The sequence below is a fragment of the Lucilia cuprina genome, chromosome 5 (genome assembly GCF_022045245.1).
Source record: "Lucilia cuprina isolate Lc7/37 chromosome 5, ASM2204524v1, whole genome shotgun sequence".
In the NCBI taxonomy this organism is placed as follows: domain Eukaryota; kingdom Metazoa; phylum Arthropoda; class Insecta; order Diptera; family Calliphoridae; genus Lucilia; species Lucilia cuprina.
In genome coordinates, this window is record NC_060953.1 from 55261004 (window position 1) to 55288866 (window position 27863).

At 26.1% G+C, this 27863-nt stretch overlaps 1 protein-coding gene across 2 annotated transcripts in view; it reads right to left on the reverse strand.

The window, feature by feature from the left end:
* The window catches only part of LOC111689799, a 97116-nt gene that overhangs the window by 33817 nt on the left and 35436 nt on the right, over positions 1-27863 (reverse strand). For both annotated transcript variants that reach the window (XM_046953280.1, XM_046953279.1), the window contains 2 exons: positions 24592-24637; positions 2778-2798 (listed from right to left, as the gene is read on the reverse strand). The gene's annotated coding sequence lies outside the window, so the exon portion shown is untranslated. The remainder of the gene's footprint in view (positions 1-2777; positions 2799-24591; positions 24638-27863) is intronic.

Consider the following 27863-nt stretch of genomic DNA (forward strand, 5'->3'; position numbering starts at 1 on the left):
AGACTATAGACTAGACTATAGACTAGACTATAGACTAGACATAGACTAGACTATAGACTAGACTATAGACTAGACTATAGACTAGACTATAGACTGGACTATAGACTAGACTATAGACTAGACTATAGACTTGACTATAGACTAGACTATAGACTAGACTATAGACTAGACTATAGACTAGACTATAGACTAGACTATAGACTAGACTATAGACTAGACTATAGACTAGACTATAGACTAGACTATAGACTAGAGTATAGACTAGACTATAGACTAGACTATAGACTAGACTATAGACTAGACTATAGACTAGACTATAGACTAGACTATAGACTAGACTATAGACTAGACTATAGACTAGACTATAGACTAGACTATAGACTAGACTATAGACTAGACTATTGACTAGACTATAGACTAGACTATAGACTAGACTATAGACTAGACTATAGACTAGTCTATAGTCTAGTCTATAGTCTAGTCTATAGTCTAGTCTATAGTCTAGTTTATAGTCTAGTCTATAGTCTAGTCTATAGTCTAGTCTATTCATAAGAATAGTTTTCTCAACAATTATTCTTATGAACTTAGGTATAAGTGCATACTTTTATGGATGTTAAAGTTGCCCATACAAAATTTTAGGACTCTAGCTGTTGCAGTTTCTGAAATGTGCGACTTTTAATACTGATTTTGTATCGGTCCAGCCGTTTAGCAGTCTATAGACTTCAAACAAACCCACAAACAAACAAATAAACACGCATTAATTTGTATATATAGATATTGTTTAAGTAAGTAAGACTTAACGTATGTGCGTATGTATATTTCAAAAATTTGTTTTTAAAAATCAGCAGTAAATAATTAGTTGCTTCAATAAATGTTGTAAAAGTTATAAATATTTTGTATTTAATTGCTTTTTTGAAGAATTTTTTACGGTTACTATAGCTACTTTTTGTAGCTGAACTTAATTACAGTTATTCTTTAATCTGACTCTAGAGTAAACAATATTATATTTGGGTTCATATTTGCTAAGTCGATAGTTTATTTTCAGCCTTTTATTCAATGGCAGGGAATATTTATTAACACTAAACCTGCTACTTCCATAAATTTCTTATATAAAAATATGCTGTTTTTAATGTTAAACATTATAACAGTTAAGGGTACTTTTTGAATTTTTTGTATGCGTACCATATTTTTGAACCGTTTTGTCATATAAAATTTTTTGAATATATGTTTTTTGATTTGCCCATTACTGCCTTATATGCAAGATTTAATTATTAATGATTGTTTGGGAGTGTGTGTATGTTGCTATGTATGTATTCGTGTAAGTAGGTGTTACCAATTGTTTAACACCTGTGCACTCTTATGGCAATAATTGTTTGTCTACGTTTAAAGGTGGCTGTATTTTTAAGGTTATGTAATAATGAAGTACTATTAATATAGCTTTCTTCTTATATAGCTTACTGAGCCTATTACATGTAATGAATAAACGTTTAATCATAATGATCAGTGAGAAATAAAAAGTACTACAAGCCATAGAATATTTTACAGTTTTCTATAGAAAATTTTACGATCCATTGATTTATTTATAAACAAAGTTTAAAGTCACTTGTTTTATATATTTTAAAATCAGTTGGTTTTCTACAGAAAATTCTACGATTATTTGATCAGTAAATTTTCTATAGAAATATAGTCGTAAATAGGCAAAAAGTCGGATAAAGTCCAAAAAAGTCAAAAAGTTGAAAAAAGTCGGAAAAAGTAGAAAAGTCGACGTTTTATATAATACTAAAAGTCGAATTTTAACTAAATGAAAAAAGTCGAAAAATTGACTTTGCATAAAATGCAAAAAGTCGACTTTTCGTTTCAACTATAGAACCCTATTACGATCAGTTTGATTTTTTGCTCTAGAAATGTTTACGATCATTTGATTATTTATTGAAACTTTGACGTTCTGTTTCTTATGTAAATTCACGATCAATTGTTTTTATCTAAAAGAAATCTACGATCAGTTTATTATTTTTATCTAAAAGAAATCTACGATCAGTTTATTTTTATTTTAAAATATTTACAAACAATTGATTTTCTATACAAAAGTTTACGATCAGTTAATTTTATCTAAAAGAATCGAACGATCAGTTTATTTTTATCTTAAAATGTTGATAATCAGTTGATTTTCTTTACAAAAGTTTACGATCAATAGATTTTATCTAAGAGAAATCTACGATCAGTTTATTTTCATCTTAAAATATCGACAATCAGTTGATTTTCTATACAAAAGTTTGACATCAGTTAATTTTATATAAAGAAATGTCATGATTAGTTTATTTTCTATAAAATAAATACTACGATCAGTTGTTTTTCTATAGAACACTATGCAAGCAGTTGGTTCTTTTTAGAAAATATTACGTTGAAATATACGATCATTTAGTTTTTTATATAAAACTTTATGATCAGTTGATTTGTTGTAGAAAATATCGCGATCAGTTGATTTTAAATAAACAAAATATACGATTAATGCATTTTCTGTAGAAAGTTTTACGATCAGCCGATTTGCTAAGGAAAATATCAGTTTATTTTCTATAAATTATTTATACGATCAGTCGATATTTTATGCAACATTTTAAGACCAGTTGATTTTAAAAAAAAAGTTTTAAGTTCATTATCTTCAAAAAATGTTTAATCTTATGATTTTCTTTAAAAAATTTCAACGATCGTAGAAAATTTTACGATCACTTGTTAATCCATTAAAAATGGGACGATTTGTTATTTTATTAATGACTTACCTTGAAAGTGGGTCTCACAGGCTGGAAGACAGAAAGAAAAATTATGAAATTTTTTTTTAATAAATTTAAGTTTTTTACTAATAATTACATGTTTAAAAAAATCCAAATTAATTTAAATCCTTATAAATTCTACCACTTACTACTCTTGGTTTGATATCAACATGTTAATTTTGTATATGAAATAAAGACAAGAGCAATAATATATCAGCAGGGGAATTATATACAATATTCAAACATGCGAATATACTATAAACATATAAACAACAACCTTCAATTAAATGCAGTCACAGTATTTTTATAATAAAAAACCGCACACACTCCTGTGTCTGATACAAACAATGCGATAGGACACCCACTCCTGGTGGGAGAGATTCCAGCAGTTCTGGTAAAAGAACACAAACTAAAAATTCTAATTAGCTCAGGTTATAGAATCATAAAAGAGTTTTTTTCTCGCTTTTAATGTGATTGTAAATTAACGTATACTGAACAGATTACATTGGAATAGTCTGGTGGCTAGTTAAAGGTAAACAACGTAATTGACTAAGCTTTTTATGAATTCGAATTTAACACCATGACAATGTGAAAAAACAATTATTATTTAAAAATCATGTAGTATTCCATTATTTTTATAACTAGTTACTTTCTAGATTACTTGGGTATATTAAAGAGACAAATAGGCTATTCCGATGCAAAAACTGAAATAAGTATAGAACTCATATGACAACATAAATTACAGACATCTAAAAACTAGTCAATTGGCCAATTTTTAAACTGCCGGTTAGTCAAACAGAATGAATGAAGGGTGTGCGTGTATTTGAAGAGGTGGTTGTTTGGTTGTGTATGCCTGTGAATGCTGCTGTGGTTTTAGTACTGTATACATATTTTATGCTTCTGTCAATAAAATTTACAACTTAATTAAGATGTTTGTTATTGTCGTCGACGTTTTTGCATATTTTTTTATTTATAATACTGTACTCCACTTCAGCGGGTTGAGTATAATCTGTTTGATCAAGTGTTTGTAACGCCTAGAAAAAATAGCCTAATAAAGTCTAGTCCTTAGTTTAGTTTGTTCCCTATTCTATAGTTAAGTCTCTAGTCTAGTCTGTAATCAGTCTGTAGTGTAGTCTGTAGTCTTGCCTGTATTCTAGTCTATAGTCATTTCAATAGTCTACAGTCTAGTCTACAGTCTAGTCTATAGTCTAGTCTATAGTCTAGTCTATAGTCTAGTCTATAGTCTAGTCTATAGTCTAGTCTATAGTCTAGTCTATAGTCTAGTCTATAGTCTAGTCTATAGTCTAGTCTATAGTCTAGTCTATAGTCTAGTCTATAGTCTAGTCTATAGTCTAGTCTATAGTCTAGTCTATAGTCTAGTCTATAGTCTAGTCTATAGTCTAGTCTATAGTCTAGTCTATGTACATCAAATCCGAAGAAATTAACCTAGTCCTCTATCGGGCCTATTGTGCGCTCCTTAACCGGTGTCTCAGGTGGGAATCGAACCCACCACCTCCGGTCTGCCAGACTAGAACACTAACCACTAACCTACCGGAGGCCACAGTCTAGTCTATAATCTAGTCTATAGTCTAGTCTAAAGTGTAGTCTTTAGTCTAGTCTAAAGTCTAGTCTATAGTCTAGTCTAAAGTCTAGTCTATAGTCTAGCCTATAGTCTAACCTATAGTCTAGTCGATATTCTAGTCTATGATATAGTCTATAAGCTAGTCTTTAGTTTATACTATAGTCTAGTGTATAGTCTATTCTATAGTCTAGTGTATAGTCTAATCTATATTCTAGTCTCTAATCTAGTTTAAAGTCTAGCCTATAGTCTAGTCTATAGTCTAGTCTATATTGCAGTCTGTAGTCCTGTCTAGTTTAGTAAAGTCTAATCTAATTTAATCTAGTATATGGTCTAGTTTAGTTTAGTTTACTTATATCACTTAATAGGCTTGTCTATATTTTAGTCTAGAGTCTAGTGTATAGTTTTCTATAGATTCTACAACTGCCAGCACCTGCATTTGTTGTAGGACTTTATATATTCGGACTTAGCCGACTACATTTTTTTACTTGTTCTTGTGTTCTAGTTGTTGTTATTATACATTTTTCTGTACTTTTCCCTCCAACAGCTCTCACCCTCGTTTAGCGTGTCATATTAATGAGAATCCTAATTTTCCTTTTACGATTTTATTACAGTGACGAAAACATATACACCTACTCTTGCACAATACAGACACACATTTATGAGCAGACATTAAATTTATTAATCTACAGATGCATGATGTTTTTGTATTAATTGTGCAGTTGAATGAGGCATAAAGGTAATATTTCGTTAAAGGTTTTATTTATAGAGATTTTTGATTTGATTCAAAGAAAATAATTTCTTTAGAAAATTTTACAGTCTGCTAATATTCTATAGAAAATTTGACTCTTTTTTGTTTTGTTGTAAAAAAATTTAAGATCAGTTGGAGTTATAAAGAAAATTAAACGGTTTAGAAAATCTTTTTTTATCAGTTGATGTTTTAGAGCAATTTTTACTCGATGTAGGAGTAGTATTAATAAATTCTTTTAATTTTTTATATATATAAGTATATTTCTTTTTAAAAGTAACAACAATTGTTTATGATTTTATAGATTTTTTGGTTTTTTACTTTCATTTTTTTGTTTTTATTTCGTCATAAAAAAGTCATGTTCTTGACAACTGTTGTCTGCCTTGTGTACCTTATGTTTTATGTTCCGAAAATTATCTTAAGGTTTGGAAATGAATCAAAAACTGGAATTACGCAGATGTAACAATTGATGTAATATTTACATTGTATACAAGTACTTTAAAAGTTTCTAAGATACAAAACATTAATACGTGGTGGGGTAACCAGGGTGGATATTTCTATGTATAAATATTTAAATGTTTTTCCTATCGTTCCTAGAATTTTTATGTTAATTTATTATTATTATTATGATTTGTTTTCTTAACATGATTGTTATTTGTTGTTTTCTTATACAACATTTGGTTTTTTTTCTATTGCCTTTATTCTATATTTACCAGCGATATCAAGCACCTTTGTTTGTCATTATAAAAATCTATAAAAAAAGTCATACAAAATGGAAAATTCTATAGAGTTTCGAATGTTTTCTCAGTTTTATAACCTCCCATAATCACTTAATTTAATTTTTTTCTCTTTAGGCACAAAATGTAATTGCAACCAAAAATTACCCAAATGAATTTTATTCTTAATAATTCTTTGCCTCATTTATTAAACAAAAAAAAAACCCATTTTTCTGCCACTAAAAGTCCCTATTTGCAAAGTGCAATTCATTTATGTCTCTTTACTCTCTAATGGTCATAATTAGTATCAAGAGGCTTAAAGTAAATGCACTTAAGCCATTTAAATTGGCCATGTTTAGCAGAAAAACCCTAATGCGTTAAAGAATGTTAGAGAGAAAAAGAGTAAGTAAGTCTTAGTATTCATAATTACAGTAAATAGTCATGACAATATAGTCAAGAAACAAAAAAAGCACTACTGTTACTGTTAATCCCGTTAAAGGGTGCAGGAGAACGAAAACGGCTGAACGGTATGATTATTGGTATTATCCAACCATCATGTTCAAAGAAATAGGAATTTAACTTAAAATACTTAAAGAATTTGTAGCAAAAATATGAAACAGTAATGTGCAACTCACACACACTTACATACGTTAGTTTTTAATAAATTCTACATTTCCATTCTTCTTCTTATTTTCTACAGAAACGATCGGTATGATTTTCTATAAAAAATTCACATCAGTATTATTTTCTGTAGAAAATTTCACAATCAGTATTATTTTCTATAGAAAATGTCAAGATCAGTATGGTTTTCTATATTTATTTTATAAAAATTTCACAATAAGTAGATTTTTTGTAGAAAATTTTACAATCAGTAGTTCTTCTATAGAAAATTTCAAGATCAGTATGATTTTCTATAGAAAAAGATCATTATGAATTTCAATACAAAATTTCGCGTTTAAAAGGTTATCTACTGAAAATTTCACGATCAGTAGATTTTCTATAGAAAATTTCACGATCAGTAGATTTTCTATAGAAAATTTCACGATCAGTAGATTTTCTATAGAAAATTTCACGATCAGTAGATTTTCTATAGAACATTTCACGATCAGTAGATTTTATATAGAAAATTTCACGATCAGTAGATTTTCTATAGAAAATTTCACGATCAGTTGATTTTCTATAGAAAATTTTAAGATCAGTTGATTTTCTATAGAAAATTTCACGATCAGTTGATTTTCTATAGAAAATTTCACGATCAGTTGATTTTCTATAGAAAATTTCACGATCAGTTGATTTTCTATAGAAAATTTCACGATCAGTTGATTTTCTATAGAAAATTTCACGATCAGTTGATTTTCTATAGAAAATTTCACGATCAGTTGATTTTCTATAGAAAATTTCACGATCAGAAGATTTTCTATAGAAAATTTCACGATCAGTAGATTTTCTATAGAAAATTTCACGATCAGTTGATTTTCTATAGAAAATTTCACGATCAGTTGATTTTCTATAGAAAATTTCACGATCAGTTGATTTTCTATAGAAAATTTCACGATCAGTTGATTTTCTATAGAAAATTTCACGATCAGTTGATTTTCTATAGAAAATTTCACGATCAGTTGATTTTCTATAGAAAATTTCACGATCAGTTGATTTTCTATAGAAAATTTCACGATCAGTTGATTTTCTATAGAAAATTTCACGATCAGTTGATTTTCTATAGAAAATTTCACGATCAGTTGATTTTCTATAGAAAATTTCACCATCAGTTGATTTTCTATAGAAAATTTCACGATCAGTTGATTTTCTATAGAAAATTTCACAATCAGTTGATTTTCTATAGAAAATTTCACAATCAGTTGATTTTCTATAGAAAATTTCACAATCAGTTGATTTTCTATAGAAAATTTCACTATCAGTAGATTTTCTATAGAAAATTTCACGATCAGTAGATTTTCTATAGAAAATTTTACGATCAGTAGATTTTCTATAGAAAATTTCACAATCAGTAGATTTTCTATAGAAAATTTCACAATCAGTAGATTTACTATAGAAAATTTCACAATCAGTAGATTTTCTATAGAAAATTTCACAATCAGTAGATTTTCTATAGAAAATTTCACAATCAGTAGATTTTCTATAGAAAATTTCACGATCAGTAGATTTTCTATAGAAAATTTCACGATCAGTAGATTTTCTATAGAAAATTTCACGATCAGTAGATTTTCTATAGAAAATTTCACGATCAGTAGATTTTTTTATAGAAAATTTCACTATCAGTAGATTTTCTATAGAAAATTTCACTATCAGTAGATTTTCTATAGAAAATTTCACTATCAGTAGATTTTCTATAGAAAATTTCACTATCAGTAGATTTTCTTTAGAAAATTTTTACGATCGATATATTTTATAAAAAATCTTCAAGAAAATCTCTGTAGAAAATTTCATGTTCAGTAGATTTTCTATATAAAATGTAACGATCAGTAGATTTGCTATTGAAAATTTTACTATCAGTTGATTTTTTATTAAAAATATTACAATCATAAATTTTTTATAGAAAATTCAGTTAATTTTTAAAGAAAATTTCATGATCAGTATGATTTTATAGAGAAAATTTCACAATTTCCATAGAAACAGTAGATTTCCTATACAAAATTTGTCAATCAATAATTTTTCTTTATAAAATTTTACGATCAGTTGAATATGTAAAGGAAATTTTACGATCAATAGATTTTTTATAGAAAATTTAACGATCAGTAAGTCTGTTAACAAAGCTCTGCGATTTAAATTTCTCACGTTATTAAAACTTAATTAAAAAAAAAAAGATAAAAACAAACAACATTATGCAATTCCTTTAGCAATACACTCTCTCAACTCAAATTCTCAGACAGTTTTATCAATTAATTTTTTTTCTATTTGTCAACTAATTGTCGCTTTCTTGAAGTCAGTTTGAATTTTAATTGTCAAATAATTGTCAATAATATGACGGAAACTCCTCAGGGTATTAATGGGAAAAATTGTTATCTATTTTATTCTTTTTACTATTTTAACCAATAAAATTCATTTTAAATTCACAATTATTCATTCAAACAAATACATACAAATAATAATAAACTGCACAAACTGCTGCTGCAGATAGAAGAAACAAGAACAAAATACATATAAATTTTTTGTTTGTTGTACAACTTAACAGTAAAAAATGCTAAAAATTCATCATCCCAGCAACGTTTTGCAAAAAAAAACTAAAGTCTAGAATAAAAACTCTGACAGACTAACAAGAATGTAGAAAATTATTGCAAATGACAATTTAGCAGTGTGTGCATTTTTATATTTTTTTCGCTTCTTTTTTCCTGAAATGTTTCAGCATTCACTCACTATCATCAGACTGACTGTCATCTTGCTAAGCTACATATAGCTATTCAGTTCAGTTGCATTGTGGTACCAAGACAACAGTTGTTTAAATACGAGTTAGAGCAGCAGCAGTTGTTACCACACACTTCATTGAAGAAATGTTTCCATGTATATGTGTGTTGTATCTGTATGTATCGGTGGTTACTATTTTCAAAGTTCCCCTCCTAGTACTAGTTTTTTTTTTAATAAATGGTAAAATATTTTGTCTAGGTCTAAGTTTTTGCGCTTTTAGTAAATTTTACTCGGAAACTATTATAGTTGATATGTGGCTGAATTACAAGTTATGAAAAAAAATGTGCAAAATTTTATATAATTATTTTTTTTGCTTGTTAATATGACAAGTATTTAAGGTTTTTGTGTAGAGTGTAGGGTATTTAATTTGATAGCAGTAATTAGGATACATTATGATCACTTCAAAAACTGATCATTGATTAAAATTTTCTATAGAAAAAAGGATCGAAAATCATCTTGCCATTGATGAAATTTTCTAAACAAAACTGATCGATAATTTGAATTTCTATACATATGCAACTGATCGCTGATAGAATTTGTTGTCGAAAAATGATCGCTTATAAAATTCTCTATAGAAAGTTTGTAAAAAATGCTGATCGTTGATATTAATTTATCAAAGATTGATCTTTGATAGAAGGCTGATCGCAATGCAATGTTTTATAAAAATAAAATGTTTTATAACAATGATCGTTATTAGCATTTTCTATAGAAAACTTGTGGATGACACACTGTTCAATAGAAAGCCAACGTTTGTTTTTTCATATTTATAGAAAACTAATAGTTGATACAATTTTCTATAGAGAATTGAAAATTGATAAAATTTTCTATAGGAAACTGATCGATAATACAATTTCTTACATAGAAAACTGATCGTTATTAGCATTTTCTATACAAAACTTGCAGTTAATACAATTCTCTATAGAAAGTCGACCGTTGATAGAAATATTTTAGAAAACCGATCGTTGATACAATTTCCTATAGAAAATGTATCGTTCATTTTCTATACAAAACTGATCGTTAATGTTGATTTTTAAAAATTACTGATCGTTGATATAAATTTCTATAGAAAACTTTTCGTTGATAGAATTTTCTCTAGATAACTGATCGTTGATACAATTTTCAATAGAGAACTGATCGTTTATACAATTTTCTACAGAAAACCTAAACGTTCATATAACTTTCCAAAAAAAATCTGATCGTTGATATAATTTTCTTTAAAAAACTGATCGTTGATACACATTTCTTTAGAAAACTTATGGCTGATAAAAGTTTACATAAAAAAACTGATCTTTTATACAATTTTCTATAGAGAACTCAACGTTGATACGATTTTCTGCAAAAAAAAAAAACTGATTGTTCATACAAAAAACTTTAGAAAAATGATCGTTAATATGATTTTCTATAAAAAACAGATCGTTGATAAAATTTTCTATTAAAAACTCATCGTTGAAATAAATTTCTATAGAATGCTGATTATTGATACTATTTTCTATAAAATACTGATCGTTGATTAAATTTTCAATGGAAAATTGATCGTTAAAGCAATCTTATATTAAAAACCGATCATTAAAATTACTTTGTACAAAAATTTTCAGTTTATAGAAGGAAAAACTGATCTTTTATACAATTTTCAATAGAGAATTGATCGTTGATACAATTTTCTGCAAAAAACTGATTGTTGATACAATTTACTTTAGAAAATTGATCGTTAATATAATTTTCTATTGACATAATTTTCCATAAAACACTGAGCGTTGATGCATCGATCTATAGAAAAACTGATCGTTGATTGAATTTTCTGTAGATAACTTATCGTTGATAGAATTTTCTATTGAAATCTGAAAGTTAATAAAATTTTATATACAAAACTGATCGTTGTTTATTTTTTTAAGAAAACAGATCGTTGCTGGAATTTTCTATACAAAACTGTTTGTTGTTTAAATTTTTTATAGAAAACAGATCGTTGTTTCAATTTTCTATAGAAAACTGATCGTTGTTTCAATTTTCTATAGAAAACTGTTCGTTGTTTCAATTTTCTATAGAAAACTGATCGTTGTTTCAATTTTCTATAGAAAACTGATCGTTGTTTCAATTTTCTATAAAAAACTGATCGTTGTTGTAATTTTCTATAGAAAACTGATCGCTGTTGTAATTTTCTATATAAAACTGTTCGTTGTTTAAATTTTCTATAGAAAACTGATAGAATTTTCTATAGAAATGTGATTGTTGATATAGAAGTGATCGTTGTAGCAATTTTGTATACAAAACTGATCGTTGTTTCAATTTTCTATAGAAAACTGATCGTTGTAGCAATTTTGTATGCAAAACTGATTTTTGTTTCAATTTTCTATAGAAAAGTGATCGTTTGTAAAAACTGATCTTAAATATTATTTTCTCTAGAGAAATGAAGATGGACAAAAGACTTTACAACTCACAAGGACATTTCCATTAAACTTATTATAAGGATTTTCCATATAAAAAATCTGTAACAAAATGTTGTTAAATGTGACAGCAAAAAATAATAAAACTTCTTACTAAAGAGACCACATATTGAGATTTATTTAGAATATTTGTAAAGATTTTCCACAAATCCATAAAATAATTGATGACCACAAAATATGCATAACAGTTTTTAAGGGATAATAAAATACTTTCACACAAATATAGAAATATTCACAGCCACACTAACCACATAAAATAAGATATTTTGTCATATGACATAACATAACATAACAATCTACTTAAAATTATAAAGTTTTAAAGAAAATTAATAAAAAGATTATAAAAAAAACCAGCAGGATTAAATTAAATTGCATAAAAGTGTGTAGTACATATACATGTTTCTTTCTAATACATTTAAACTGTAGTAATAGTTTAATAGTAAATATTTTTAACCATTTTAAGGGTTATGTTTGTGGCTTGAGGACTTTCTGACTCATAAAGAGTATGTCAGAGAAGCAAAAGAAAAAAAATGGCATTGTACTAAAAGCTTCAGTTGTAAAAGTTAGAATTAAAATGGGATAATAATGACACAACTCAACTTTAATACCATAAACAATATGTTAAGGATAAACATATACATATACAAAACCATTCATTGTTTGGACATGTAGGTCATAGGAATAGTGAAAACATAATTATTAAGGTCTCCAAAAATCGAAAATTTTTTGACTTTATATGAACTTTTAAAACTAGAAATGGGAAATTTAAATAATCTTAAGTAATAGAAAAATAATAAAATTTAAAAAAGAAATTCTTAAAAAAATCCTTTTAACTCCTTTTTTTTGGGAGGTCCAACCTAATACCACATATTTATGTATATTATGTACAATACATGTATTTCTAATAGTGTGAGCACATGTTCTATTATTATTATTATTCGTACATGTGAAACAAAATCCATCAAACAAGAAAATAACAATTTTATTTTTATTATTTTTAAGATAAAATCTCAAATTTCACTCTTCTCTTTCATACACACACACACTCACTGCCAAGTACATACATACATATGTATGTATTACGTCATAAAATTAAATTTGAAAACAATAACAAAAAAAGGATTTAGAAATGAATTTGAAATCAAAACATTTGATGGTTTTTTAATGAAATTTGAGGCCAACAGAAAGAAATCCGAATTTATTGTGGATTTAAGTTTAAATAATAAATAATTTGTTTGATTTTTATTTAAAAAAGTATTTGGAAAATATAAATTTTTTTTGGAAATTTTTTTTTTTTTTAAATGGTTTCCTGTATAAAAAAACTATAATCAGTAATCTATAGAAAATGAAGAAAAATATCAGTTTCTAAAGAGAATTAAAAGTTTTATTAACAATCAAACTGATCGTTGATGCCTCGTGCTAAAAAACTGATCTTTGATTCAATTTTCTATAAATAATTTAAGATTGATAGAATTTTCTATAGAAAACTGATCGTAATAAAATTTTTTATATAAAACTGATCGTTGATACAACTATTAATAGAAAATTGATCGTTTTTCGCATTTTTAATAGAAAAATACTATGGACAATTGTACGATCAGTAAATTTTCTACTGAAAATTGTGCGATCAGTAGATTTTCTATTGAAAATTATACAGTCAATGAATTTTTCATAGAAAATTAAACGATCTATAGAAAACTGCACAATCTGTAGATTTTTTATAGAAATTTGTACGTTCAGTGCATTTTCTACAAATTATTTCTCTAACAGTAAATCTACTGTAGAAAATTTGACGATCAGTAGATTTACTATAGAAAACTGCACGATCTGTAAATTTTCTATAGAAAATTATACCGCCGAAATCGATTTTCTATAGATCATTGTACGATCAGTAAATTTTCTACAGAAAATTGTACGATCAGTTGGTTTTCTTTAGAAAATTGTACGATAGGAAAATTTTCTACAGAAAATTTAACAATCGTTAGATTTTCTACAAAGAGTTTTGCTATCAGTAGATTTTCTCTAGAAACTTTCACGATCAGTAAATTTTCTATAGAAAATTTTACAATCAGTATATTTTCTATAGAAATATTGACGATCAGTAAATATTTTATAGCAAATTGTATAATGAGTAGATTTTCTATGGAAAATTGTATAATCAGTAGACTTTGTATAGCAAACTGTATAAATCTGTAGGTTTTCTATAGAATATTGCAAGATCGGTAGTTTTTCTTTAGAAAATTATAAAATCACTACAGTTTCTTTATGATCAGTTAATTTTGTATAGAAAATTTTGCGTTCAGTAGATTTTCTATAGATACGTAGATTAGATTTTCTATAGAAAAGTTGTGCGATTAGTAGATTTTCTACAGAAAATTTAACGATCGTTTTACAATCAGTAAATTTTCTAAAGAAAAATCTACAATCAGTAGATTTTCTATAGAAATATTGACGATCAATAAATTTTCTATAGCAAATTGTTAAATCAGTAGATTTTCTTTAGAAAATTGCATGATAAATACATTTTCCGTAGAAAAATTATACGATCAGTAGATTTTGTATAGCAAATTATAAAACCTGTAGGTTTTCTATAGAATATTGCAAGATCAGTAGTTTTTCTTTAGAAAATTATAAGATCAGCAGAATTTCTTTATGATCAGTTGATTTTGTATAGAATATTATGCGATTAGTAGATTTTCTATAGAAAAATGTAAGATCAGTAGATTTTCTGTGTAAATATTATGCGATCAGTAGATTTTCTATAGAAAATTGTATGATCAGTACACTTTATGTAGCAAATTATATAATCTATAGGTTTTCTATAGAATATTGTAGGATCAGTAGTTTTTCTTATGAAAATAATAAGATCAGTGGATCTTCTATAGTTTTTCTTTAACTTTGTATAGATAATTTTACAATTAGTAGATTTTCTTTAGAAAATTGTATGATCAGTAGATTTTCTATGAAAAATTTGAAAAATCTATTCGTTTTCTTTAGAAAATAATATGATCAATAGATTTTCTATAGAAAATTGTAAAATCTATAGTACGATTAGTATATTTTCTATAGAAAATAATATGATCACTAGATTTCCCATGGAAAAAGTACGATCAGTAGATTTTATACAAAGAAATTACGCGATAATTTAATTTCCGATAAAAATTTTCTGATTAGTAGTTTTTCTAAAAAAATTTTGCGATCACTTGATATGGCCAAAGAAAGTTGTGCGATTAGTTGGGTTTTCTTGTCAATAAACCTTTGGTTAACTTATATTTAAACTTGTTTTAAAGCGTATAAATAGCAGGTTTTATTCACATACAATTTTGACAAAAAATGAAATAAATTTTAATTGTTTGCGGTCAAAAGTCAAATTTTAATTATACTTCCCTTATAATACTTAATTTTAGGTAAACTTTCTCCATTATTTTATAAAAAATTTTTAATCTTATTGTGTAGTTTTTTTTCCTCCTTAAACATTTTAATAGACAACAATACTTGTAAAATATTACGACTATTATAAATAAATAATAAATTTGTTTTGAGGTAATTTTGTTTTTTTTGTCTATTTTTTTGGTGATTTTTATCTGACTTTCATCGCGCTACCAAAATTATAGTGAAAAAAAATTCACAAAAATATAAAAGAAAAAATATGTCTTTGTGGAATTATGAGTATGAGTAATTTTTATTCCCTTGGTCATTAATTGTTTTTAAAGACTTGACTCCCTCATATTTATCATTTGCTTTTATTTGTGTGTGTGTGTGTGTGTGTGTCTATGTGTGTGAAGTGACTATGTGTGTTTGGGGGCCTTAAGGTAAAATTACTTTCTTGTGTTTCAAGGCTGAACCCCCCCCTCCCCTGATAAATGGTGTTTTTTTGCGCATTTATAAGTTCGGCGACTTTGAATTTATTGTTGTTAATAAAGTTAGATATTAGATTTTTTTTAGTGGTTTGAAATAAGTTGTCAAAATGTTAATTATGAAGTGGTATTTTTTTGTCTACTCTTTTTTTATTTATTATTTTTTTGGTGTAGTCTTGATAATACCATTAGAAAGTTCTTAGTACAATGTTTGTTAATGACACAATTATTAAATAAATATTGATTTATGACACTCAAACACTGTCATCGTAAGGAGACAACAATTAATATATCAATAGTTTGGCTTATTTGACAATTAGATTAAGTCCACTTTTTGTACTCTTAATAAAAATTTTATAAAAATTCTAAAAACATTATTTTATGTTCCGTTTTTTTTTTTAAAAAAAATTATTGCGTTTTTTATCAACTGATACAACAACAAAATTCCTTCAATCTTATTTTGCAGAACAACTCAAAAATTATCAAATTTCGTTGTACAACCATCATAAAATTTATAAAAAAAAAAAAAATACAACCAATGAACCAAAAATATTTCTTGTTTATTAAAATTCCATATCACGTTTTTCAAATAGATTTTTTTTGTTATTTTATTTTTTGCCTTTAAAACAAATAAACAATTGCTAAAAATTTTCAACACAAAAATACATAAATACTTTCGGCATACAATTGTTAAAGGGAGAGCATAACAAAAATAAATAAAAAATATTTTTATACAAGAAAAATTTTAATCAAAACAAAAAACTGCACAATTTTTTTTCTTTTTAATAAAATTTATAAAAATATAAAAAATCATAACAAAAATGTTAAAACAATACACAACAATAAAATTGTAATGAAACGATCATGCAATCTGGTCGCAACTGTTTTATATGCATTCTCATTCAGTTTAATTCCTCACTCAACCCATCATCTAGCCCCCAACAATGTCAGCTGTACAAGTTGCGGTCATTGTTAGTTTTATTGCCAATTTTATGAATGAAAAGGTAAGATAAAGTCACAAAAATTTTGGGGGGTTTTAAACTAAGAGAAATCATGTATAGAAATTTCCTCTTAGAGAAATCTACAGATTACCACTATTTCCTATAGAAAATCCAACAAAAAATTGCTATAAATAATCAACAGATTGTCAAGTTATATACAGTTGGTACAATTTTCCATAGAAAATCTATTGATCGGTCATTATTCTATAGAAGATTTACTGATCGTTCTATTTTATAAAGAAAATCTATTGAAAGATCAAATTTTATATAAAATTGTTTGTATAATTCTAATTATGAACTGATCGTTATATTTTCATTAGAGAATACTCTATTTTTGATATTTTTAAAACAGAAAATCAAGTAATCGTAAAATTTTGTTTAAAAAACTAATGATCATACAATTTTCATTAGAAAATCTACTAAACGTGAAATTTGTAATAGATAATCTACTGATCGTATAATTTTTTATAGAAAAACCTAGTGATCGTACAATTTCTATAAAAAATCTACTGAAAATCAAACTGATCGTGAAATTGTCTATAACAAATCTATTGATTAATAAATTTTTCATAAAAAATTTAAATTTTTTTCTATAAAAAATCTACTGATCCTGAATTTTTTTCTATAAAAAATCTACTGATCGTGAAATTTTCTATAGAAAATCTACTGATCGTGAAATTTTTTATAGAAAATCTACTGATCGTGAAATTTTTTATAGAAAATCTACTGATCGTGAAATTTTCTATAGAAAATCTACTGATCGTGAAATTTTCTATAGAAAACCTACTCATCGTGAAATTTTCTATAAAAAATCTGCTGATTGTGATATTTTCTGTAAAAAATCAACTGATTGTGATATTTTCTATATAAAATCTACTGATCGTGAAATTTCTATATAAAATCATACAGATCGTGAAATTTTCTATAGAAATTAAACTGATCGTGAGAATTAAACTGATCATGAAATTTTCTATTCAAAAATTACTGATCATGAAATATTCTATTGAAAGTCTGCTAATCGTTATATTTTCTATAGAAAATGTACTGATCGTGATTTTTATACCCTACACGACTATAGTGGGGAGGGTGGCTGGCTGGTTGGCTGTCCATGTAAACCTTGTGCGCAAGGTACAGGCCGCAATTTTCAAGATAATTTGATGAAATTTGGACCAAGCATGTTTTTTGGCACAAGGACGAAGCCTATTGAAAATGGTTGAAATCGGTCCATTATTTCACCTAGCCCCCATACAACCGTACCTCCCGATTTGAACTTTTTATGCTATAATTACGTCAAATATTGTGCTATCTCTCTAAAAATTGGCACAAATAAGTTTTACATAAGTATAAACGATACTGCAGATTTTCGTAAGGATCGGCCTATATTTGACCCTAGCCCCCATACAAACCCCCCTTCAAAAAATGACTTAAACGTCTAAAATTGACTTGTAACCATTTGTATCGCAATGAAACTCAACAAAACTAACTGTTATTTAGAAATATATCCTTTTCCCAAATTTACCGAGGATCGGCCCATATTTGACCTATATAAAGCCTCATTTAGAAATTTTAGTTTTTTATCAATAAATGGCTTAAATGTTTTGGAATTATGGTAATAAGTATTCAACATAAAACTTTCTTTACAAAAAATAAAAATTTTATAAAAGTAAAAATTGTAAAAATATACTCATGGTGTAGGGTATTATATGGTCGGCCATGCCCGACTATACTTTCCTACTTGTTTTATAGAAAACCTACTGATCGTGAAATTTTCTATAGAAATTAAACTGAACATGAAATTTTCTAATGAAAATCTACTGATCATGTAATTTTCTATTGAATGTCTACTAATCATAATATTTTCTATAGAAAATCTAATGATCGTGAAATTTCAATGAAATTAAACTGATCGTAAAATTTTCTTTTGAAAATGAACTGATTGTTGCATTTTCAATAAAAAATCTACTGCCTGTAAATTTTTCTTTAGAAAAACCTAGTGATCGTGAAATTTTTATAAAAAATTTGCTGATCGTAAACTTTTCTATAGAAAATCGTTAAATTGTTTTTAGAAAATCTACTTATTGTAATGTTTACTTTAGAAAATAATATTGATCGTGAAATTTTCTATAGAAAATCATATTGATCGTGTAATTTTCTATAGAAAATTATAGTGATAGTGAAATTTTCTATAGAAATCATACTGATATTGAAATTTTCTATAGAAAATCATACTGATTTGAAAATTTTCTCTATAATATTTACAGATTGTTAAATTTTTTATAGTAAATCTACTGATAGTGAAATTTTCTTTTAACAATTTACTGATCGTTAAATTGGTTATAGAAGATCATTGAAATTTTCCATAAAAATCTACTAATCGTGAAATTTTCTATAAAAAAAATCATAGTGATCGTGAAATTTTCTCTAGAAACTAAACTGATCTTAAAATTTTCTATTGAAAATATACTGAACGTGAAATTTACAATAGCACATCATACTGATCATAAAATTCTCCATATAAAATCACAATAATCCTGAAATTTTCTATAGAAAATCATACTGTTCGTGAAATTTTTTATGAATATCGTTAATTTTTTTATAGTAAATCTACTGATCGTAAAATTGTCCTTTAAAACTTTACTGATCGTTAAATTGGTTATAGAAGATCATCTCTATGATTTTCATTAAAAAATGTACTGATAGTGAAAACTCAGCTGATCTTGAAGTTCTCTAAAAACTTAGTTATCATGAAATTTCTATAGAAAATCTACTGAACGTGAAATTTTCGATAGAAAATCATATTTTTTATAAAAAATCATACTGATTGTAAAATTTTCTATAGAATTTCAACTGATCGTGAAATTTTTTGTGAAAAATTTACTGATCGTGAAATTTTCCATAGGAAATCTACAGATCATGTAATTTTCTTAGAAAATTTACTGATCGTGAAGTTTTCTATAAAAATCTTTTGCTCGTTGAAATTTTCTATAGAAAATCTTTTGATAGTTTAAATTTTCCATAAAAGATATACCGATCTTGAATTTTCTATAACAAATCTTTTGATCTTGATTGTATTTGTTACATAAATTATTTATGAATTGCATAATAATCGTTGTCTACCTTTTACTTTTGCTGATAGCTGAATTTATCAATAATTACAGACATTTTTTTCAAATACTTAAAAAGTATTTAATTAATTCTGAAAAGAAAAATTCTTAAAAAATTTTCCTCTAATTTGAAACCTGATGCCGTATATTACATATGAATTTAACCTGTAATCATATAATTTGTTATACTCACCATTTGGTTGTCATATATACAATGACAATTTAAATTTAATTGTTTATGAATTTTGCTGTATAGATTTCAACCAATAATCAATAATGTGTATGTATGTAGGTGTGTGTGTGTGTTGTAAATAATAATGAATATAAATTTACCACATACGAATGTATATAAATATTTTGAAAATAAAGCTTTTAGATTTAAACATAATTTTGTAAATATGTTTCGTTTTTCTACAGTGAGCGTTAAAAGTGTGTTAACAGATTTGTGTTGTGAAATCTAAAGGTTTTTATAATAATTTTATAGTTTTTATATTAGTTAGATGAAATTTTAAGAAAAACCATAAAATTTTTTTGGTGTTTAATTACTTTTGATGCTCATTGTTTATTGGTGTTTAGGCGATTGTTGCACAGATTTTTTTTGTTATTCATTATTGTGTTGACTCAAGGACATAATTGGCTTTTAGCCAGGCACCTGTATCATTAACATGTTAGACATTTTAGAGCAACATTAATTAAACTTTAAAATTGCAAACGCAAACAACAATGAAATTATAAATCATAGAGTATTTATAGAAAAAATATAATGAAATTGTTAGTAATATCAAACCAGAGTAATAAATTATTAAAACAAATCCCAGCTGGAGTTAACAGGGCCTTGATTTAATGAAATTATGCTTATGTTTAAGGAATGTCTAATATTTCTTTCAAAGATCATGATTGGATCTAGATCAGCAAGTGGTGTGAAGTTGTACAACCATAAAAACAGATTTGTCTGTATTATCTACAGTTAACATTCGAAAATCTAATATGATCGTGTAATATTTCTCATCTATCATCAGAAGATCTATTGATCGTTCATTATTTCTAAAGAAATTAAACGTAAAATGTTCTATAGAAACTATATTGATCGTACAATTGATGATTCAATTTCTATAGAAAATCTACTGATCGTAAAATTTTCAATAGAATATCTACTGATCGTGAAATTTTCTATAAAAAATCTACTGATCGTGAAATTTTCTATAGAAAATCTACTGATCGTGAAATTTTCTATAGAAAATCTACTGATCGTGAAATTTTCTATAAAAAATCTACTGATCGTGAAATTTTCTATAGAAAATCTACTGATCGTGAAATTTTCTATAGAAAATCTACTGATTGTGAAATTTTCTATAGAAAATCTACTGATCGTGAAATTTTCTATAGAAAATCTACTGATCGTGAAATTTTCTATAGAAAATCTACTGATCGTGAAATTTTCTATAGAAAATCTACTGATCGTGAAATTTTCTATAGAAAATCTACTGATCGTGAAATTTTCTATAGAAAATCTACTGATCGTGAAATTTTCTATAGAAAATCTACTGATCGTGAAATTTTCTATAGAAAATCTACTGATCGTGAAATTTTCTATAGAAAATCTACTGATCGTGAAATTTTCTATAGAAAATCTACTAATCGTGTAAATTTCTATAGAAGATCTACTGATCATGAAATTTTCTATACAAAATCTACTGATCGTGTAAATTTCTATAGAAGATCTACTGATCATGAAACTTTACACTGAAAACTATTATTTACACTCTATATTGTTTAAACTATAAACAGCACCCTGTATAATTGATATAATCTGCTGCTTAACTCTTTACATATGTATGTATTCTCTTGATTACTCCAAAAACCATTATTGACATGATCTAAAATTACAAATTTATGTTTATGCATGTTTTTATCTTCAATAACTAAACGTTATTACTATTTACATTTTAAACAAGTGCATTTTTAAAAATGTTATTAAATCAACAACCATAAAAACATCGAATAAATATTTCATCTATTTGTTGACAATTCGGAATAATTATTGAGTCCAACAAGCATAATGTCAATATTGATTTATTATTATTTTCACAGACAGCAGCACAACAGCGGTGACATAAAATAACTTTGATATTTACTTAAAAATACAAAATGTATTTTAGCAAAAATACATAAACTTTGTATTATTATACAGAGAAAAAAATACATAATAAATATGCATAATTCTTTTTTCATTTGGGTAGTTCCGAGAAGTGTGATTCGACTATAGAAAATCTACTGATCGTACAATTTTTTATAAAAAAAATTACTGATAGTAAAATTTTCTAAAGAAAATCATACTGATCTTCAGAAAATTTTCTGAAAATCATACTAGTTGTAAAATTTTTATTAGGAAATATACTGATCGTACAATTTTTTGTAGAAAATCTACTGATTATAGAGTTTTCTATAGAAAACCATACTAATCGTGAAACTTACTAAAGACAATTGTCAAATTTTCTAAAAAATCTATAGATAATCATACTGATTGTGAAATTTTCAATAGCAAATCATACTAATAATAAAATTTTGAGTAAAAAATCTATTGATCGTGAAATTTTCTAGATAAAATATATTCATCGTGAAATTTTCTACAGAAAATCTATTGATCGTGCAATTTTCTATACAAAATCTACTGACCGTGTAATTTTCTATAGAAAATTTACTGATCGTGAAATTTTTTATACAAAATCTACTGATCGTGTAATTTTATATAGAAAATCTACTGATTTTGAAATTCTCCACAAAAAAACATATTGATCGCGAAATTTTCTATAGAAAATCTACTGATCGTGTAATTTTCTACAGAAAATCTACTGATCATGAAATTCTCTACAAAAAAACATATTGATCGTGCAATTTTCTACAAAAAATATACTGATAGTGAAATTTTCTTTAGAAAATCTACAGATCGTGTAATTTTCTATAGAAAACCTTCTGATTGTGAAATTTTATACAAAAGTCATACTGATCCTGCAATTTTCTATAGAAAATCTATTGATCGTGACATTTTCTATACAAAATCTACCGATCGTGTGATTTTCTATACAAAATCTACCGATTGTGAAATTTTCTATAAAAAATCAACCGAATGTGAAATTTTCTATAGAAAATCTACCGATTGTAACATTTTCTTTAGAAAATCTACTGATCGTGAAATTTTTTACTGAAAATCATACTGATCGTGTTAAAATCTACAAAATCTACTGATCGTGCAGTTTTCTATACAAAATCTACTGAACGTGAAACTTTCTTTAGAAAATCTACTGATCGTGAAATTTTCCATACATTTATAGAAAATCTACTGATCATGAAATTTTCTATACAAAATCTACTGGTCGTGTAATTTTCTATACAAAATCTACTGATCGTGAAGTTTTCTACTGAAAATCATCCTGATCGTGTTATTATCTATACAAAATCTACTTATCGTGTAATTTTCTATGCAAAATCTATTGATCGTGAAATTTTCTAGAGATCGTGAAATTTTTTAGAGAAAATCTACCAATCTAAATTTTCTGTAGAAAATCTACTGTTTGTGAAATTTTCTACTGAAAATCTACGGATCGTGAAATTTTTTATAGAAAATCTACTGATCGTGAAATTTTCTATAGAAAATCTACTGAGCGTGAAATTTTTTTACTGAATATCATACCGATTGTGTAATTTTCTATACAAAATCTACAGATCGTATATATAGAAAATCTATTGATCGTGACATTTTCTATACAAAATCTACCGATCGTGTAATTTTCTATACAAAATCTACCGATTGTGAAATTTTCTGTAAAAAATCTACCGAATGTGAAATTTTCTAAGGAAAATCTACCGATTGTAACATTTTCTTTAGAAAATCTACTGATCGTGAAATTTTCTACTGAAAATCATACTGATCGTGTTATTTTTTTATACAAAATCTACTGATCGTGCAATTTTCTATACAAAATCTACTGAACGTGAAATTTTCTTTAGAAAATCTACTGATCGTGAAAATTCCATACATTTCTAGAAAATCTACTGATCATGAAATTTTCTATAGAAAATCAACTGATCGTGTAATTTTCTATACAAAATCTACTGATCGTGAAATTTTCTACTGAAAATCATACTGATCGTGTTATTATCTATACAAAATCTACTTATCGTGTAATTTTCTATACAAAATCTAATGATCGTGAAATTTTCTAGAGATCGTGAAATTTTTTAGAGAAAATCTACCAATCTAAATTTTCTATAGAAAATCTACTGTTTGTGAAATTTTCTACTGAAAATCTACTGATCGAGAAATTTTTTGTAGAAAATCTACTGATCGTGAAATTTTTTATAGAAAATCTACTGATCGTGAAATTTTCTATAGAAAATCTACTAATAATGAAATTTTCTATAAAAAAATAATAAACGTGAAATTTTCTACTGAAAATCATTCTGATCGTGTAATTTTCTATACAAAATCTACTGAGCGTGAAATTTTTTTACTGAATATCATACCGATTGTGTAATTTTCTAATTTTTGAGGATAAAAACATCAACACTTTTCCATGAAATAAAAAACACACTACCCTTATTCTATACAAATTCCTAACTGACATTTATAGATAATTTTTATTTATAAATATATAATTTGAATGTAAATTTTGTGGTTAGAAATTGTAATGAATTATGTGCAGTAATTAACTGAAGTTGAAAAATAAAAAAAAAACATAAACTTATTTGATAGATCATTTACATAACTATTAAACTTTTTTAAATAATAATTTTTTAACGCAAAGAGAGAAACAGATAGTAAAAAAAGACAAAGAAACTAAAAGAGGTCAAATGTTATTAAAAAATAAAAAAATAATTTAACATAAATTATTTGAAAAAAAAACATAAAAATCTAGGGAGTATTTTTTTAAAAGATTGTGGCAAAAAAACTTACTTGATGCAGATGTTAGAATTGCAGAGAAAAAAGAAGGCTGGAAAATCTGTAAAGAGAATACGAGATTAATATAATTGATAAGAGTTTTTTAACAAATTAAAGTTAAAAAAATTTTATTAAAATAATAAAAATAATAGAAGTTGAAGTCGATTGACAAATACTCTATTAAATAAGGATATTTTATTGATTACTAATATTGTTTTACGTAAAAGAGAGGATAAACACTAATGCATATAGAGATCAGCACTCTCTTTTGGGAGACATAGAGCTCTTTTATTACAAGAAGGACGGACATTGTTATAACGTTTTATAAAATGCTTCTCAATCGATGGTTACTTTATAATGTAGATCTTTAATTCTAGATTGTAACAACTATCACTACTTTAATAGGACTATATTTTATCTTCAAAATAATATTCTAAAATTAACTAGACCTCAAAATTGTATTTTCTTACATGAAGTGCATGTTTATATGTTGTAGAAAAAAACCAACCAACAAGTATTTTGAATGAGTACATTTTGTTTAAATGTTCGTTAAAAGTGCCTAGTGTATGCTTGCTGTCTTATTTATTGTTAGACATAACTGTCAATATAATGAACTGTAAAAAAAATTATATATACATACAAAACATAGCAAAAAATAAATTCGATATTGCTAAAGTTTTTTTTACAATTTTTTTGCCAGCTCAAGTTTAGACAACAGCCACACCTGTTTAACGAATTGTAAAACGTTTTTGTTGTTGTTTTTATAGTTGTTGTCGTAGTCTTGTCTTCTTTTAAACAACTATTTAGAATACGGTACTTAAGACAGAAAAAATATATTGTAACAACAGGCCAATGGAACAGTGAAACGTGTTCTAAAGAAAAGAAAATTTTATGATCGTGAAATTTTGAATATCTAGCGATCCTCATATTTTCTATAGAAAATCGTACTGATCTTGAAACTTTCTATAAAAAATGTAATGACCATGAAATTTTCTATAGAATACCTAGTGATCGTGAAATTTTCTTTAGAAAATCTTCTAAACGTGAAATTTTCTTTAGAAAATCTTCTAAACGTGAAATTTTCTATAGAAAATCTTTCAGACGTTAAATTTTCCATAGAAAATCAACTAATCGTTAAATTTTCTATAGAAAATCTACTGATCGTGAAATTTTTTATAGAAAATCTACTGATCGTGAAATTTTCTATGGAAAATTTGCTGATTTTGAAATTTTCTATAGAAAAATTTCTGATTGGAAAATTATCTATAGAAAAACTACTGATCGTGAAATTTTCTATAGAAAAACTACTGATCGTGAAATTTTCTATAGAAAATCTACTGATCGTGAAATTTTCTATAGAAAATCTACTGATCGTGAAATTTTCTATAGAAAATCTACTGATCGTGAAATTTTCTATAGAAAATCTACTGATCGTGAAATTTTCTATAGAAAATCTACTGATCGTGAAATTTTCTATAGAAAATCTACCTATCGTGAAAATTTCTAGAGAAAATCTACTGATCGTGAAATTTTCTATAGAAAATCTACCTATCGTGAAAATTTCTAGAGAAATTCTACTCATCGTGAAAATTTCTAGAGAAAATCTACTGATCGTGAAATTTTCTATAGAAAATCTATTGATCGTGAAATTTTCTATAGAAAATCTATTGATCGTGAAATTTTCTATAGAAAATCTACTGATCGTGAAATTTTCTATAGAAAATGTACTGATCGTGAAATTTTCTATAGAAAATGTACTGATCGTGAAATTTTCTATAGAAAATGTACTGATCGTGAAATTTTCTATAGAAAATGTACTGATCGTGAAATTTTCTATAGAAAATCTACTGATCGTGAAATTTTCTATAGAAAATCTACTGATCGTGAAATTTTCTATAGAAAATCTACTGATCGTGAAATTTTCTATAGAAAATCTACTGATCGTGAAATTTTCTATAGAAAATCAACTGATCGTGAAATTTTCTATAGAAAATCAACTGATCGTGAACTTTTCTATAGAAAATCAACTGATCGTGAACTTTTCTATAGACAATCAACTGATCGTGAACTTTTCTATAGAAAATCAACTGATCGTGAACTTTTCTATAGAAAATCAACTGATCGTGAAATTTTCTATAGAAAATCAACTGATCATGAAATTTTCTATAGAAAATCAATTGATCGTGAAATTTTCTATAGAAAATCAACTGATTGTAAAATTTTCTATAGAAAATCAACTGATTGTGAAATTTTCTATAGAAAATCTAGTGAAAAATAAAACCTATAGAAAAACTACTGATCGTGAAATTTTCTATAGAAAATCTACTGATCATGAAATTTTCTAAAGAAAATCTACTGATCGTGAAATTTTCTAAAGAAAATCTACTGATCATGAAATTTTCTATAGAAAATCGTGAAATTTTCTATAGAAAATCTACTGATCGTGAAATTTTATGTAGAAATTCTACTGATTGTGAAATTTTTTATAGGAAATCTACTGAACTTGAAGTTTTCTATAGAAAATCTACTAATTGTGAAATTTTCTATAGAAAATCAACTGCAGAAAATCTACTATAAAAAATCTACTGATCGTGAAATTTTCTATAAAAAATCTACTGATCGTGAAATTTTCTATAGAAAATCTATTGATCGTGAAATTTTTTACAGAAAATGTACTGATCGTGAAATTTTCTATAGAAAATGTACTGATCGTGAAATTTTCTGTAGAAAATCTACTGATCGTGGAATTTTCTATAGAAAATCTACTGATCGTGAAATTTTCTATAGAAAATCTGCTGATCGTGAAATTTTCTATAGAAAATCTGCTGATCGTGAAATTTTCTAAAAAAGTATAGTGATTGTGAAATTTTCTATAGAATATTAAGTGATCGTAAAGTTTTCGAAATTAAATCATGATTTTTTTACATAAAATTTGCTGATGAAAGAACTTAAAATTTTCTCTTTAAATTGATCGCAAAGTTTCTATTAAACTAACAGTTTTTATTTCTTAATTAGTGCTCCGGTTGGCTAGGTCTGTCTGGAGCCTGTGGGCTCGATTCCCTCTAAAGATTCTGGTCTATTATACTACAACTGGTGTATGGTCATCGTTATCCTATTTGGTAAGTAAATTTACAATATAATTTGCAACTGTATTGTATAAATAAATATAAAAATGTTTATATATTTTATCAGTTTCGTTGTACTGTGCGGTGTGAATAAAATATTCGTACAATAATAGGTATTATTGTATTTTAAAGATAAAAATCTGTTTGCGGTTACTTTATTTT